This window comes from Macrotis lagotis, chromosome 8 (assembly GCF_037893015.1).
Source record: "Macrotis lagotis isolate mMagLag1 chromosome 8, bilby.v1.9.chrom.fasta, whole genome shotgun sequence".
Lineage (NCBI taxonomy): Eukaryota > Metazoa > Chordata > Mammalia > Peramelemorphia > Peramelidae > Macrotis > Macrotis lagotis.
This window is the reverse complement of record NC_133665.1, coordinates 106,879,816-106,893,998: the sequence shown is the minus strand read 5'-3', so window position 1 is coordinate 106,893,998 and position 14,183 is coordinate 106,879,816. Positions and strand designations below refer to the sequence as shown.

The 14,183-nt window shown below is 48.7% G+C and overlaps 1 protein-coding gene across 1 annotated transcript in view; it reads right to left on the bottom strand.

The window, feature by feature from the left end:
- SLC38A3 (solute carrier family 38 member 3) overlaps positions 1-13,395 on the bottom strand; it is a 34,552-nt gene extending 21,157 nt beyond the window's left edge. The window contains exon 1 of the mRNA XM_074198002.1: positions 13,319-13,395. The gene's annotated coding sequence lies outside the window, so the exon portion shown is untranslated. The remainder of the gene's footprint in view (positions 1-13,318) is intronic.
- Positions 13,396-14,183: the final 788 nt, after the last annotated feature.

Genomic DNA, 14,183 nt, shown 5'->3' with positions numbered 1-14,183 from the left:
TCTAAAAGTATGATTTTTATAATTTCAAAGCACTTGACCAATGTGTCCTTATTTCATCAGCTCTGCCCCCAGGTCCAGGTTGATCTTTCTCTTCATTTTAGGAGAAATGGAGAGTCAACCTCATTCAGAACCCCAACCCTTAGGGTTTTTTTTATTCTCAATTAAGATGGGGAGGGGGAAGGATTCTCTTCTTTCTCTGAGGATGGTTTAAAGGAGGTCAAGTCTGAAGATGGACAGAAGAGGCCCCAGTGAGCTCCCACATTTCTGAGGGGCCATTGACAAACTGGAAGAAGTCCCAGGACCATAGATTTAAAGCTGAAAAGGAACTTAGAGACTCCTTGTTTTTACAGATGAGAAAATAAAATCTCAGAGAAAGCAGATGACTTTCGTAAAGTCACACAGCTAGTGTTAAGATTTGATTCCAGGTCTTCCTGATGATGTGTGCTGATACCACAGGCTGTCTCCAACTACAATGTAAATAAAACACTATGTAAAGGGAGAAGATTGTTCCTAGCTGGGGGGGGTGGTATGGTGGGTAGGCAGAGCTCAAGAAAGGAGACTTCCTCCATCAGGAGGGAACTCAAAGCACTTTTATAAATCTGAGATCCTTCCCATTTTTTTGTATCTCAGACTCTTTGGGTGGACTAGGGAAGCCTATGGGCCCCTTCTCAGAGGAATGTTTTTCAATGCATAAAATAAAATAAGTAGATTACAAAGGAAACCAATTCTATTACAATTCAGCTGTCAAAATATTTTTAAAATCAAGTTCATGGACCCTAGGTTCTTAACTTGGTTTTTGACAGGGGAATGTGGATGTTTAGATTGGAAGAGAAGACATGGGGGTGGGGGTGGGGAGGGGATTTGTGTCTTCTAGGTATTTAAAGGGTTGGCATGAGGATGGGGGATCCAGCCACTTCTGTTTGGCTCCAGAGGGCAGAACCAGGGTGTTGGGGTGGGGCAGGGGAGGGAGAAGGGGTGAAAGGTAAAGAAAGGGAGATTTCACTTGAATATTGGGGGAAACCTCCTAATAATGAGAGCTATCCAGAAGGGTTGCCACAGGAAGTTGTTCTTGTTTAGTTGGTTCAGTCATGTCTGACTCTTTATGACCCCATTTGGGATTTTCCTGGCAAAGACATTGGAGTGATTTGCCATTTCCCTCTCTGGCTCATTTTACAGATGAGGAAACTGAGGCAAATAGGCTAAAAGTGACTTGACCAGGGTCACACAGCTAGGAAATATCTGAGGTTGGATTTGAGCTCAGGAAGAAAACCCGTCCTGACTCCAGGCCCAGCACTCTACCTTGTTTTTTTTTTTTCTATTTATTTACTATAATATTTACTCTATCTTATATTCTGCTACTTTGCTAAAGTTTTTAATAGTTTCAAGTAATTTTTTAGTTGATTTTCTAGGGCTCTCTAAGTCTATCATCATATCATCTGCAAAGAATGAAAGTTTTGCTTCCTCACTGCCAATTCTAATTCCTTCAATTTTTCTTCTCTTCTTGCTAAAGTTAACATTTCTAACATTATATTGAATAATAGTGGTAATAATGGGCATCCTGGTTTCACCCCTGATCTTATTGGAAATGCTCTTAGTTTATCTCCATTACATATGTTTGTTGATGGTTTTAGATAGATCCTGCCCATTATTATAAAGAAAATTCCATATATTCTTATACTCTTAAACACTCTGTTTTTACTGAAAAAGAATGCTGTATTTTGTCAAAGGGGGAGCTCTTTTTTCTAAGTCAAAGCTGAATGACTACTTGCCTGGGAATAGGACTCTTTCTTAGGAAGGTTAGACTGACTGTCATCTGAAGTTAATCCTCCCAGTGTGGTTTAGGGGAAAGAGCAATGGCTCTGAAATCAGAGAACCTGAGTAGAAATCTCACCTCTGCTGCCTACTACCTATGACATCTTGTCCAAATAACTTGCTCTCTCTGGGCACAAAATAAGGGGGATGGACTAGCTGGCTTCTGAAGTCCCTTTCAAAGTCTGAACTTTCAACTTGCTTGTGAACTTTTAAAGCTCAGTTTCAAAAACTGAATGTTAATGGCTATCACAGATCTGGAATGGAAGGAACTTCAGAGGCCAGCTAGCCCATTTTACCAATGAGGGTGTAGTTAAAGGCATACAGAAAATCAACAGAGGCAGAATTTGAATCCAGGTCTTTGGACTCCAGAGCCAGTGTTCTTCTCATAAGATTGTAGTTAGGAAAATGGAAAAACTGTTAAAGAAATGTGAACTTTTGGGGATTGGGGAAGGGGATTGACTAGATAACCACTGGTGTCCCTTCCTACCCTAGAATTCTATGAATCAAGTTGGTGAGCATGTCCTTTGGGAAAAAAATTTTCAGTGGAAGATGGTAGATGGGAAAATCAATGGGCAGGGGAAATGGAACTGACACATGCACTCACATGCATATATACACACACTCACTACACACCCCTGTTTGCTTTGCCCAAGGATGAGATAAAGTCAGAAGCAAATGTGCAGGATGATAGACAGGGGAGGTGGGGGGAGAGAGAGAGAGAGAGAGAGAGAGAGAGAGAGGTGGGGAAGGAGGGAGAGAGAGACACACACAGATAGTCAGAGAGACACAGAGAGACAGAAGAAAGAGGAGAGAGACAACAAAGAATGAGAGACACAGAAACAGAGGGAGAGAGAGAGGTGAGTCAGAGACAGAGAGACAGAGGAGAATGAGAGAGTGATAGAAAGAGACAGACAGAGATGGAAATCAAGAACAGGTGGGATGGGGAGGGCCCTAGGCTGGAGGATCTTAGTAAAAACAGGGAGTGGAAAAGAGGGAAAAAACAGGCCCAAATGGACCTTGGTGGACAGAGTCCCTACCTCTCCCCTCCTTCCTCCTCTTCTCTGCCAGTTCGCCTGCCTGGGAGCAGGTGAGAATGCGTCAGACCCACCTCAGAAGGGCTGGGGGATGAGAGTGGGGGTTGGGTGGGCTGGGGAGGGCATGGATTAGCTAATTAAAGATTGCTAAGCACACTGAAAATCCTCACACCCAAGCTCTGGTTGCATCATCCAGGGTGGGAGGGGCTGCAGGGCTCTAGGAGTCACACAGGCCAGTGAGTGTTCTGGGGAAACATACCTTGGTGTTTGGTTTTGTGTGTCTATCTCTGTGAGCCTCTGTGTCTCCAGGGCATCCCCTGGAGGGGCCATATCCATTCACATGGCTGAGAGCCCAGGCAGAGAACAGAGAAGCACAGCCTTCAGCAAGCAAGCCCTAGCCTTCTCTAAGCCCTAGGACCTTCCCCTGTTGGTTTGGTCCCATCAGAAAGGGACCAGCAGTGAGAGCTGAACCCCTGGGTCTTCTCCAAGAGCATGGGGTTCTTAACCTGAGGTCTTTAAGCTTGTTTTTAAATTTCAATAAAAATATTTCGGAATAGCTGGTTTCTTTGTAATCCTAGGGTTTTTATTTTATGCATTCAAAAGATTATTCTGAACAGGGACCCATAGGTTTCACTAGACTGCCAAAAACAGTCCCTGACCCACAAAAAGGGTAAATATCCTGTTCTAGAGAAACCCAGATCCACCCTAGTAATATCTGCTGCCAGCCCTCCCAGGCTAGCTCCATTTCCCACTGGGGAATCCTTCCAGCAGCGGGGATGGGGTGCTCCGGGTCATCCATAGGTCCACTTGCTTGATTCACTTTTAACCAATGATAATTGTAAGACAGAAAGTGGGGTCAAGGGTCAGTTTGGTGGCTGGCCCCCACTAACCCATAGCCCTTGGGTGTCAAGTACTAAACAGTTTGTTGCCATAATTAGGCCTCAGTCTGTATCCAGAATCAATGAATAATGTAGCAAGGGTCCCTAAATAGGATAGGAAAGTAAGCTAGATGACCTTCTAACTCTGAGATTCTACAATCCTAAAACTCTTTTTAGCCTTCTCTCCTTTCCTGCTCAGACATGTCTCCTCAGCATAACCCAAAAAACCAGGCTTATTTCCTATCACCTGTCTTTCCTCCATTTGTCTGCCCTTCCAAATCTTCCCTATTTTTCAAAGCCTAGCTCATGGATGAAGTCTCTCTCTTGAATTCAAAGCTTCCTTATTCCTGTCTTCAGAAGTTGCCCTACAGCAGAACTTTATAACATTCAGAGCTAGAATGGACCTTCGAAATATTTTTGTCTGAGTCCATCACTAGTGTTTATTAGGTGGCTAATATGTGCCAGGCCCCTGACTAAAGGTGATTCATTGAAGAAGAAAATGGTAAACCACTCCAATATCTTTCCCAAGAAAACCCCACAGACAATATGAAGGTACTAAAAGCTAAGACGTCAGAAGATGTTTGCAAGTCAGGAGGACCTGGTATACTGTGATCCAATGAGTCACAAAGGGTTATATGCAAATGAACAACATGCTAAACACTGGGGATACAAATAAAGGTGAAAAGCAAACAGTTCCTGTCCTCAAGGAGCTTACAGTTTATTCCGGAAATTGAATCCCAGAGCAGAAGGGACTTTCTCAAGTTCTCACAGGTATGAATAAATGGTAGAGTTGAAATCTAATCCAGACCCAGTTATCCCCAAATCTCATCCATCCCAAAGTCTTGTGGAGGCACACAATCAAGCTGAGCTGTTTGCCCCTATTTAGAAGAAACATAGTAGACTTCTCATCAGCTACAATGACATTAGGCCTTTTCCTTTAAAAAAAAAAGTTTAATCCTGAGGAGGGTGTATATAAAGCAAATAGATGATGATTTTATTGATAGATCAACATATCAACTGATAATTTGAGGGAATAATACATTCAAAGAAGTAGACTTCCTCAAAGTTAGTCATTAGTCATTTATTAAGTTGACTCTCTAGGCTAAGGGAAACTGCAGGTGAAATATCTTTCTTTTTTTTTTTTTTAGGTTTTTGCAAGGCAAATGGGGTTAAGTAGCTTGCCCAAGGCCACACAGCTAGGTAATTATTAAGAAGTGTCTGAGACCGGATTTGAACCCAGGTACTCCTGACTCCAAGGCCGGTGCTTTATCCACTACGCCACCTAGCCACCCCTATGCAGGTGAAATATCTTGAAGGCGACATGGTGCCTTAGGTCTTTTCCTTTTGAGATCTATGGTAGCTACATACAGATTGCCATCTGGGCAGACAGGCCCAGTTTTTCTGCTTTGAGCTTACTGAATCACAGCAGTCCATGCTAGGGGCCAGGAAGAAGCCAGCCTGGGTCACTCATAGATAATCCACTAAGGTAGATACATAAGAACGGACTATGTTTGGTAAGACTTCAAGCTGCTGTTTATTCACACATCTGTTCTCTTTAGATACTTTCTTCTGAGACTGGGATTCCTTGCCAGTTCAGACATTTATCTCGAGTCTTGTTCTTACGTTAGACACCTAAATTTGGAGGCTGCTCTCTAGGCCTGAACTGAAAGATGCACCATTAGATAGTTTTTCCTTGAGTGCAACAGGCCTCTCACCTGGTGGGGTGAAGGTCTAGGGAGACTTTACTTTGTCAGGGAAGAAGCAAATCCACTACCACAGATAAAGATGCCCCATCTCTGAGAAAGGTTTCTCAAGGTTTGGGGAGGGAGAGGCCTTAACTTACTCAAGGTCTTTTTGTATATGGTCTTTTTTTAGTAGTATATGAAGTACAGCTGTCCTGGGAATGGGAGACCCAGAAGAAGGAGGGGAAGCTAAAGCCAGGATTGGGAGGTGGAAAGAGAGGTCTGCTCAGACTCTAGGTCTGCTCCTAGGTCTCTCCTCTATTCTGCCCTCTCTTCTCCTCATCCAAACTCTGCTCCTCATTCAATGAACAAGGTATTAAGCATCTGTTGTGGACAGAGAACTAGGCTCTGGGGCAGGGAAGGTATAAAGTTCAGATAAGACATAGTTCCTGTTCTCATGGAGTTAATTTCAAATAGGGAAGAAAGACTGTAGGGTGAAGAGAAAGGCCTTTGGAGTTAGAAAACTTGGGCTTGAGTTCCCCTAACTTTTGCTAGATTTGTGACCATGGCAATGTAATATCACCTCTTCCAGCTGTTTCCTCATTTATTTGTTGAGTTCATTCATGTCTGATTCTTTGTGACTTCCAGTTGCAGTTTTCTAGACAAAGATACAGAAGAAGTTAGCCATTTCCTTCTCTGGCTTATTTTACAGATGAGGAAACTGAGGGAAACAGGATTCAAATGATGTGCCCAGGATCACACAGCTGGTTAAGTATCTGAGGCTGGATTTGAACTCATGAAGATGAGTCATCCTGACTCCAGGCCTGGAGATCTATGCACTAGTTATTCTTCCTTATCTATAAAATGGGTATAATGATAATTGATCACCTCATAGGGTGGTTGTGAGGAAGAGTTTACAAACCTTCACATGTTATATATAATGTGAGATGTCATTGTGAGGGCGGTAATACAAATAAATCCTTAACTATAATTTATGACAGTGCACATGCCTCAGTTTCCTCATATGGAAAATAAGGTAGTTGGACTGGATGGCCTGCAAAGTCTCTTCCAAGCCCCAAGGTCTCTGACCCTGTGATTATTCTCCATGAGGATTAGAGAGGCAGGAACAAAAGGGACTTACCCTTGGCTAGGGGATTGAGGAGGGCTTCCTGGAGGAAGGGTCATTTGAATTGGGTCTTACAGGACAGGTAGGAATTCAGCAGATAAAAAAGGGAATAAAGGAGAGAACGAAGGCCCCAGATATTTTCAAGAGGAAGAAGACAAGTTTAATAGCATCACAGATCATAGATTTACAGTTAGAAAGGACCTCAGGAGTCATAGCATGTAATCTCTTCCTTTTGCAGAAGAAGAAACTGAGGCAGGATCAGCCACACCAAATATTCCTAGCTCACTTCCTCTATGTAGATCTATGTGCAAGGAGAGGTGAAGATGAACATGAAAAAAGAGCTCACAACATTAGGCCATTCAGGCTAAGCTTTAGGAGACAGTAAGTTTTGTGATAGGTTGAAGTTGGAGCAATTCTCATGGATTGGGGGGGTCATAGGCCATAGCTTTTGAGTTTACTGATCAGAGAGTCTAAGCCCCTTATTTTACAGATGAAGAACCATGTCCACATAGGGGAAGTGACTTATCCAACCTCATATAACTTTGTGGGATTGGAACTCAGTTCTCTAACTTTCTAATTTACTATGCTACTTGTTGAGGAAGGTTTCCTGTAGGAAATGGATTTTGAGTAAGACCTTGGATAAGTGGAGGGGAAGGTAGGCATTCCTAATAGCACCAGACTGAGGTAGAGGATGGCATGTTGGAGAAGCTGGTCAGGTCTAGCTCATGGGGCATGGGTGGGTAACAGGGAATTATTGAAGCTTCTTGAGCACAGAGTAACATGATCAGAGGATTCTACCCTTACCTTGTTTGTCGTTAGCAACAAGGCCGCTCACTTCTTTGCTGTCTCTCCCTTCTTCCCAGAAGGGCAGGAGAGGCAATGATATGGCCCAGACTAAGGGAAGGGGCCTTTAGATATCTGGGTTTTCCATTTGAACCACAAAATTAAATCTCCCCCTTCTAGTCCAGTAAGTAAGTAAGGAGAGGAAGCACTTCTTAGGGGGAGTGATCCTGATGTTCCTTCCCTCCAAAATGAGCACATATAGGCTAGGGAAGGTATAAAGTTCAGATAAGACATAGCAGAAAGAGCGGGAGATTTGGAGCCAGTAGAATGTAGACCTGGCTTGAAGCCCAGCTCTGCCACTTGCTAGTTGTATGACCCTGGGAGAGCCCCTTCCCCCATCTGGGCCTCAATTATCTCATCTATAAAAGGAGTGGATTAGACCAGATGATCTCAAAGGTCTCTTCAATTCTAAATCCTTTGATCTTGTGGGGAGAATCCAGCTAGGTGAGGGGGTGACCAGAGGGCTGTAGGGAGGCTGCTTTGAGGATAAGCTCTCCCGATCTCTTGATGCCTCTCCCTCCCTGGGCAGAAGTTCTCCCTTAAATCTGCTCAGATTAAAGGCAGTAGGAGGTTTGAGGGAAACTTTGATTGGAAAACTAGTTGTCTGCTATTAGGGCCTAGTCCCAAGGGAGACCAGAAAGCCCTTTCTCTTCTCTCTTTGATAGTCAACTGTAGAGGCAGACTGGTTCAGAAGACCCAGAGGAAGTCAAGCAGCCTGGCTTCTGCTCTGGGCTCTCTCCCTACCTCCCTGTGGGTCCTCTGAGCCTCCTACATAACCAGGGGAAGGTAATCCCTGGCCTGCCCTGCTTTCCAGGCCGTGCTGAGGATCAAGTGGGATAATGAATGTGATGGCCTTTTAGAAATGGTTGATTTGCTCTACAGATGGGAAAGGACTGACTGAAATACCTCACTCCACAAAAGCCCGGATCTCACAGCTCTGGCTGGGGAAATTGTTCCAGACCTAAGGGAAACCTTCAAGAGACTTGGATGAGGGGATGAAAATGTCCAAACTCACAGCACAGCAAAGGCCTCCTTCCCCCCCCCCCCGAAATAAAAGAATCTGAGCTCCCAGCATGGGCTCCAGAGAACCCCCACAGGGACAGGGGAAGTTATTTTGCCTAGGCCCCATGGGGAAATGAGGTATCACATGCCTGCAATTCCCCCCCCAACTTCTACAGGGAGGGGATGCCTGGCCAGGGACCCAGGCGCCCAGACCTCGGGAGAGCCCAGTTCTCAGGCAATCACCCCCTTGACCCTGGGATCCCCCGGAGGTGGGCCAAATATTTGGACAGCCGGACGCCTGGCGGAGAAGAAAGCCAGGGTTTGGGTTAGGGGTGCCCCGGAGGGTTTGTCCCCTTCATAGACCCAGATGGGGGGGGGAACAAAGGCAGGAGGTCAAAGGGGCCTGTGAGGGGGGGCAGGCCTTGGGCTGGGGTGGGGGGAAGAAGGAGGCCTTCCAGGATGAGACTGAGCCAGAAAGCTATCAAATGATCCAGGCTCAAAGAGAAAAAAACAAACAGCCGCAACTGGATAGACCCACATAGGTTCCTTTTAGATCTAAGCAGCATTCCCACCATCAACATTAATTAACCACCTAATTACAGCCTGGGCTCGGATGGGCTTCAAGACGCAGCATGGCCACAGGGGAAACATCACCCAGGAGTTGAGTCAGAAGCCCATGGGATCATAGATCTAGGATGGAAAGGTCATCCAGTTCACCCTCCTCATTTTCTAGATGAAGACCAAAGTTTGAATCCCAGCTCTGCTCTGTTCTATCAACATGACCTTGACTTTGGGAAAGTGACCTAGCCTCTCTGAGCATCCATCAGTCCCCTTATCCAGAAAATGAAGGGGCAGACCCAGAAGACTTCTCTGGCCTTTTCCAGTTCTAGGTCACATGAACAGCTCCCCCTCTGATCCCAGTCCCTTCTTTACTCTTAAAATGGGGATAATAACCCGTTCTGTCTGCTTCCTAGGCTACAACGAATGAGTCATGCCTCCCAGATTAGGGGGAGGGGGCTTGATAGTGATCGTCATCACCATAACATCTGACATTAATACGCAAACAGCAGGACAGAAACATGAAACCAGAGTTCTCAGGGATTCCAGGAGCTTTGGGGGAGCCAGGCCAGAGAGAAAAAAGAGCTGGTCCTGGTCTTTCCCTAAACTTGTGCTGGCAGCTGGTCGACCATTTATCAAGGATGCAGGGGAAGGAATTCCTCGTTAAGAATGGGTTTCACTAGTTCATACCAAAGATGTCTACCAACTTCTGTGATTTTTGGTGCTCCTTAGCCTTGACTCCTCTCCTATTACCCAGAACATAGGAATGTCAGAAGCAGACTTGACCTTAAAATATAAACCAGAGAATGTCAGAATTAGAAGGGGATTAAGGGATTCCATAATCCAAATCTTTTTATTTCAGAGAGGGAAGAGACTTGGCCAAGGTCATGCAGTGAGTCAGCAACTAAGTCAAGATGAAAAGCTCATTTTTCACCTCCCAGACCTGGATTTTCTCTGTTGCATGCTTATGGCCTCTATAGTCAGTTTTCAAAATCTCTTTATGGAGAGGGTCCTACAGCTCCACCTCAGCCCCTTCAATTCTTCTTTATCTCCAAATACAGATTTCATATGCCAGTAAGGCACAGTGAGGCCCAGCCTCACTCAAGTCATTCTCCTTTGGGATGATTTTTTTACTTCTTTCCTTTCCTGCATTTTCAAATCTCTTGACTGGATGTGGAGAAGTAACATTGGTCATTGAGAAAAATCCTGGATTTAGAGTCCAAATCCTGGTTCTGCCAAGGACACTGTGTGACCCTAAAGCAAATAACTTCCTCTCTAGGCCTCAGTTTCCTCATCTGTAAAGTAGATCACTTGGAAGGTGCTTTCACCTCTAGATTTATGATCCTCTGATATCAGACCTAATGCTATTTCTACCTTAGCAAGCTCCCATGTAGGTATGAGCCATTGGGGGCGGTGGCTCCTGTCCCTTCTGTTTGGCCTCTTTTCTTCCCCCTCGATGCTTGTATTTTCTACCCCCAAAATGTATATCTTTCAAAATAGCTGAGAAGCCTTGAGCTCCCCAAATGATTCACACCTGCTGACACTGACGTAATTTCCAGTTTTATCCCAGCTTTCCCTAAGGTTGTCACCTCTGCCTTCTGTCTCCTGTGTTTCTCCTCACCTCCCACTGTCCCTGACCTGGATTCTTGGTATGGAAGCTAAGAGACTCTGTCCAGCCTTCAATCCCTCCCTCCAAAGTCACCTCCTCTGGGAAGTCTTCGCCTCTTGTTTCCCCCCAGCCAAACCCAGCTCACCTTCATATTGAGTCCTCTTCCTGAGCTAAAACAGAACACATTTTTCCTCAATCAGAAACGGTTTTGTCTTGTTGCCTGCCGTACCATTCAGTATGTGGAGCTGACCTCTTTAGCAAATGAAGAACTCCTTGTGGATAGGGCCTGGCTCTGTCTCCTCTGTCTTCCCTAGCTTGGGAAATCCTGAAACTAGGACCTGGATCTGGACCTCTGTCTCTCCCAGACTGGGAGGGGGCCTGGATCTACTTCTCCTGTTTTCCATACTTCTTAGACAAATACAAATCTGAGCAAATGGAGGAGGGATGCAGGGGGGGCTCCAAGAGTCAATGATTAATTCATCATCATATTCAATGAACAATTTACTAAGTGTCTGCTATGTGTGAAGCATCAATTTTTCTCAACTCTCAGTCATCAAAGTTACTCCCACCCTAATTGAATATAAGAAAGTAAATGGGGACCTCTGAGAAAAGATAGAAGACTTCATAGGAATTTCAAAGCTGGAAGGTGAGTGGGAAGACACCACTGATTCATTCACCAAATGGTTATTAACCACCTACTGTATACAGAACACTTTGTTGGCTACTAGAGATAGAAAGTTTGGGTAAGAATGCTGAATTTCACTGCCTAGCAAGGGAATATGATATCACCAAAACATGTATTGCCACCATTACTTCTTAAATACATTAGAGATAGCAAACTGAAGTGGTATAGGAAATTTGGGGATGGGGGGGAACTCTTTTGGACCCAGGGTGGGGTTGCTTGGAGGCTAGAAGTAGAGAAATCTGGGTACTTGGCTCCATTAGACTGTCAGGGAAGCCCCTCTTCTATGTATCTATAACAGGGCTAGACAGGAAGCTGGGTAGTACAGTGGATAGAGCACTGGCTTTGGAGTCAGGAGGATAGTTCAAATCCAGCCCCAGACACTTGACATTAACTTTGTGACCTTGAGCAAGTCACTTAACCTTGATTGTCTCACATCCAGGGCCATCTCAGTTGTCCTGATTCTTATCTGGCCACTGGATTCAGATGATTCTAGAGGAAAAAGTGAGGCTGGTGGTGATTTAGCATAGCAACAACCTCACTCAAATCCAATTCATGTGCTTATCATACATCACCTCCCTGATGTTATGGTCTTATTCAAGAACAGAGGACAAACCTCAATCAGCCAGGCAAAGGTGGGAGTCACGATTTTGATTGCCTAGATCCTGGAGTAGATTTCTGTGGGGTTTGACAGGCTTTGGGGAACAGACAGGGAGAGGAATCTAGGGAAAAGCATCTAAGTTTTTTCCTAGACCCAGAGGTGGAAGGGTGGATATTGGGGTACTGGGGTTTGGGAGGGAGGGGTCAACATGCAGGAGTAGTTCTTGAGGAAGCACGTTACACCTTTAGACTCGGTTAGGGATAACTTGACCCTTGCCCTGCTTGGATCCTGTTCCAAACTTGGAAAAATATCAATCAACAGGGCTGGAGTGATAAACCTTTGGGGCAAACTCAGGGCTTGGATTCTGATCGCCTAGATCCTGGAATAGATTCTTGTTGTGTTTGGGAAGTTTTGGGGACCAGACAGGGAGTTGCATCTAGGAAAAAGCACTTAAGCCTTTTCCTAGGCCCAGAAGTGGGAGGATGGCTATCTGGATATGCGTATTGGGTTGGGGGTGGGGAGTCAGCGTGCAGGAGCGCTCCTCTTGAAAACAGAGCTGAGACTTTTAGGCCCAAAGAAGACTCCACTAGTCGTGGGGATGGATCCTTGACCCTCGCCCTGCTTGGATCCTGTTCCAAATCTTCAGTTAAAAGAAGAAGCCTTCATCTCCCCCACCTCTTACCCCCACCATCCCAAATCTGCTTCTGAGGGTGGGGGGTGGTTCTTCGGCACCCTGATGGGAGCCCCCTGGCCAGGACCAGGCCGAGCGCTGGGGGGCTGCGGGGGCTGCGCTCAGAGGAGGCCCGGCGCCCGGGGACCCCAGGTGTAAACAAACGCACGCAGTCCTCGCGACCAATACACGGGGAGGTGGGTCGGCCTCATGCAAATCCAGGCCCCGCCCCCGGCCCCCTCCCCGCCCCTCCCCCACGCGGAGCCGGAGCCTCGGCGCTCGCTCTGCACGCGGTGGGGCGGGCGCCCCGCGCTCCGGGAGGGAGGGCGCCCCGCGCTCCGGGCGGCCCCGCCGCGCTCCGGGCGGCCCGGCCTCCAGCACAGCCCGCGCCCCAAAACCCCGCGGCTCAGGCCCGGGGCCACGTATCCCTCCGCCTCGCGCCCTCCCCGGCGGGCCGGGCCTCCGGCCGCCCTTGGCCGCCCACAGCCGCGGGCTTCTCCCGGCCACGCGGGCGCCCTCACCCACGCGGGCACACGCACCAGGCCCACGCGGGGCCCCCGACGCGCTCACCAGGCGCAGATCCCCGCCCCGCCGGCTGCAGGCGCGCCCGGGGCTCCGGCGAGGGGCCGGGCCGGGGGTCCCGGGGGGGGGGCAGGACGCGTGGAAAGTTGGAGGAGTGGAGCCAAGGGGGGGCGGCCGAGGAACCGCCCCGAGCTCCCCCGTCCGCGCCCCCCAGACCCGGCCCGATCCGCCCCCAAAGCCGCCGCTCCAAGAGCCCCCCGGGCCGGGAAGCCCCGAGCGGGGGGCGCCCTGCTGTGTACCTGCGGCTCCCGGGGCCCCACGGGCTGGACGGGCCGGGGCTGGAAGCCGGGCTCGGGGGCTCGGAGGCTCGGGGCTGGGGTCCGGGGCTGGGGTCCGGGGCTGGGGTCCGGGGCTGGGGTCCGGGGCTCGGGGCCGGGTCCGCTCGGCGCTCCGCCGCTGGCCGCTCTGCTCCCAGGCTCCACAGGGCTGTCAGGCAGCTGGATGAAGGGCGGCCGGCCCCGCCCCTCCGGCCCCGGCCCCGCCCCCGGCCCCGCCGGCCCCGCCCCGCCGCCCCCGCCCCCGGCCCCGCCCCCGGCCCCGCCCCGCCCCCGGCTGGGCCCGCCGAGGGGCCGGGAGAAGGCCGGGGCCGCGGGAATTGTGGAGACGGGAGCTGGCCCAGCAACGCCGCCTCCCCCCAGAGAACTCAGTCGGATGCGGCGGGCCGGCGGGAGGCGTGCCCCGGAATGCCCAGGGGCCCGGGAGCTCGGCCTCGCCTGCGGGCCGGGGCCGCGGCCCTGCCCCAGCCCCGTCCGCCCAGGTGTGACCTTGGGCGGCCACTCGGCCCTTCTGGTCAGCCTCCACAAAAGTCAGGCCTCGCAGTCGTGCACTGGAAAACCTGCCCAAAGAGGCTGTCTCTTCCTCCTCTGATCCAGTTTGTCTCGGACTTTCAGGGTCTCGCCTTTCTCCTACATGAACTACCAGGGTCCTGCTCTCTCCTCCTTTCCCTCTCCTTTGCCTTGCCCTCTTCTCCTCTCCTCCTCTCCTCTCTTCTGCCTTCCTCTCTCCTCTCTCATTCTCTCCTCTGCCTTGCTCACCTCTGTCTTCCTCTGCTTTCCTCACTTCTGTCTTCCTCCTCCCCTCCCTCTCCTCTGCCCTCCTCACCTC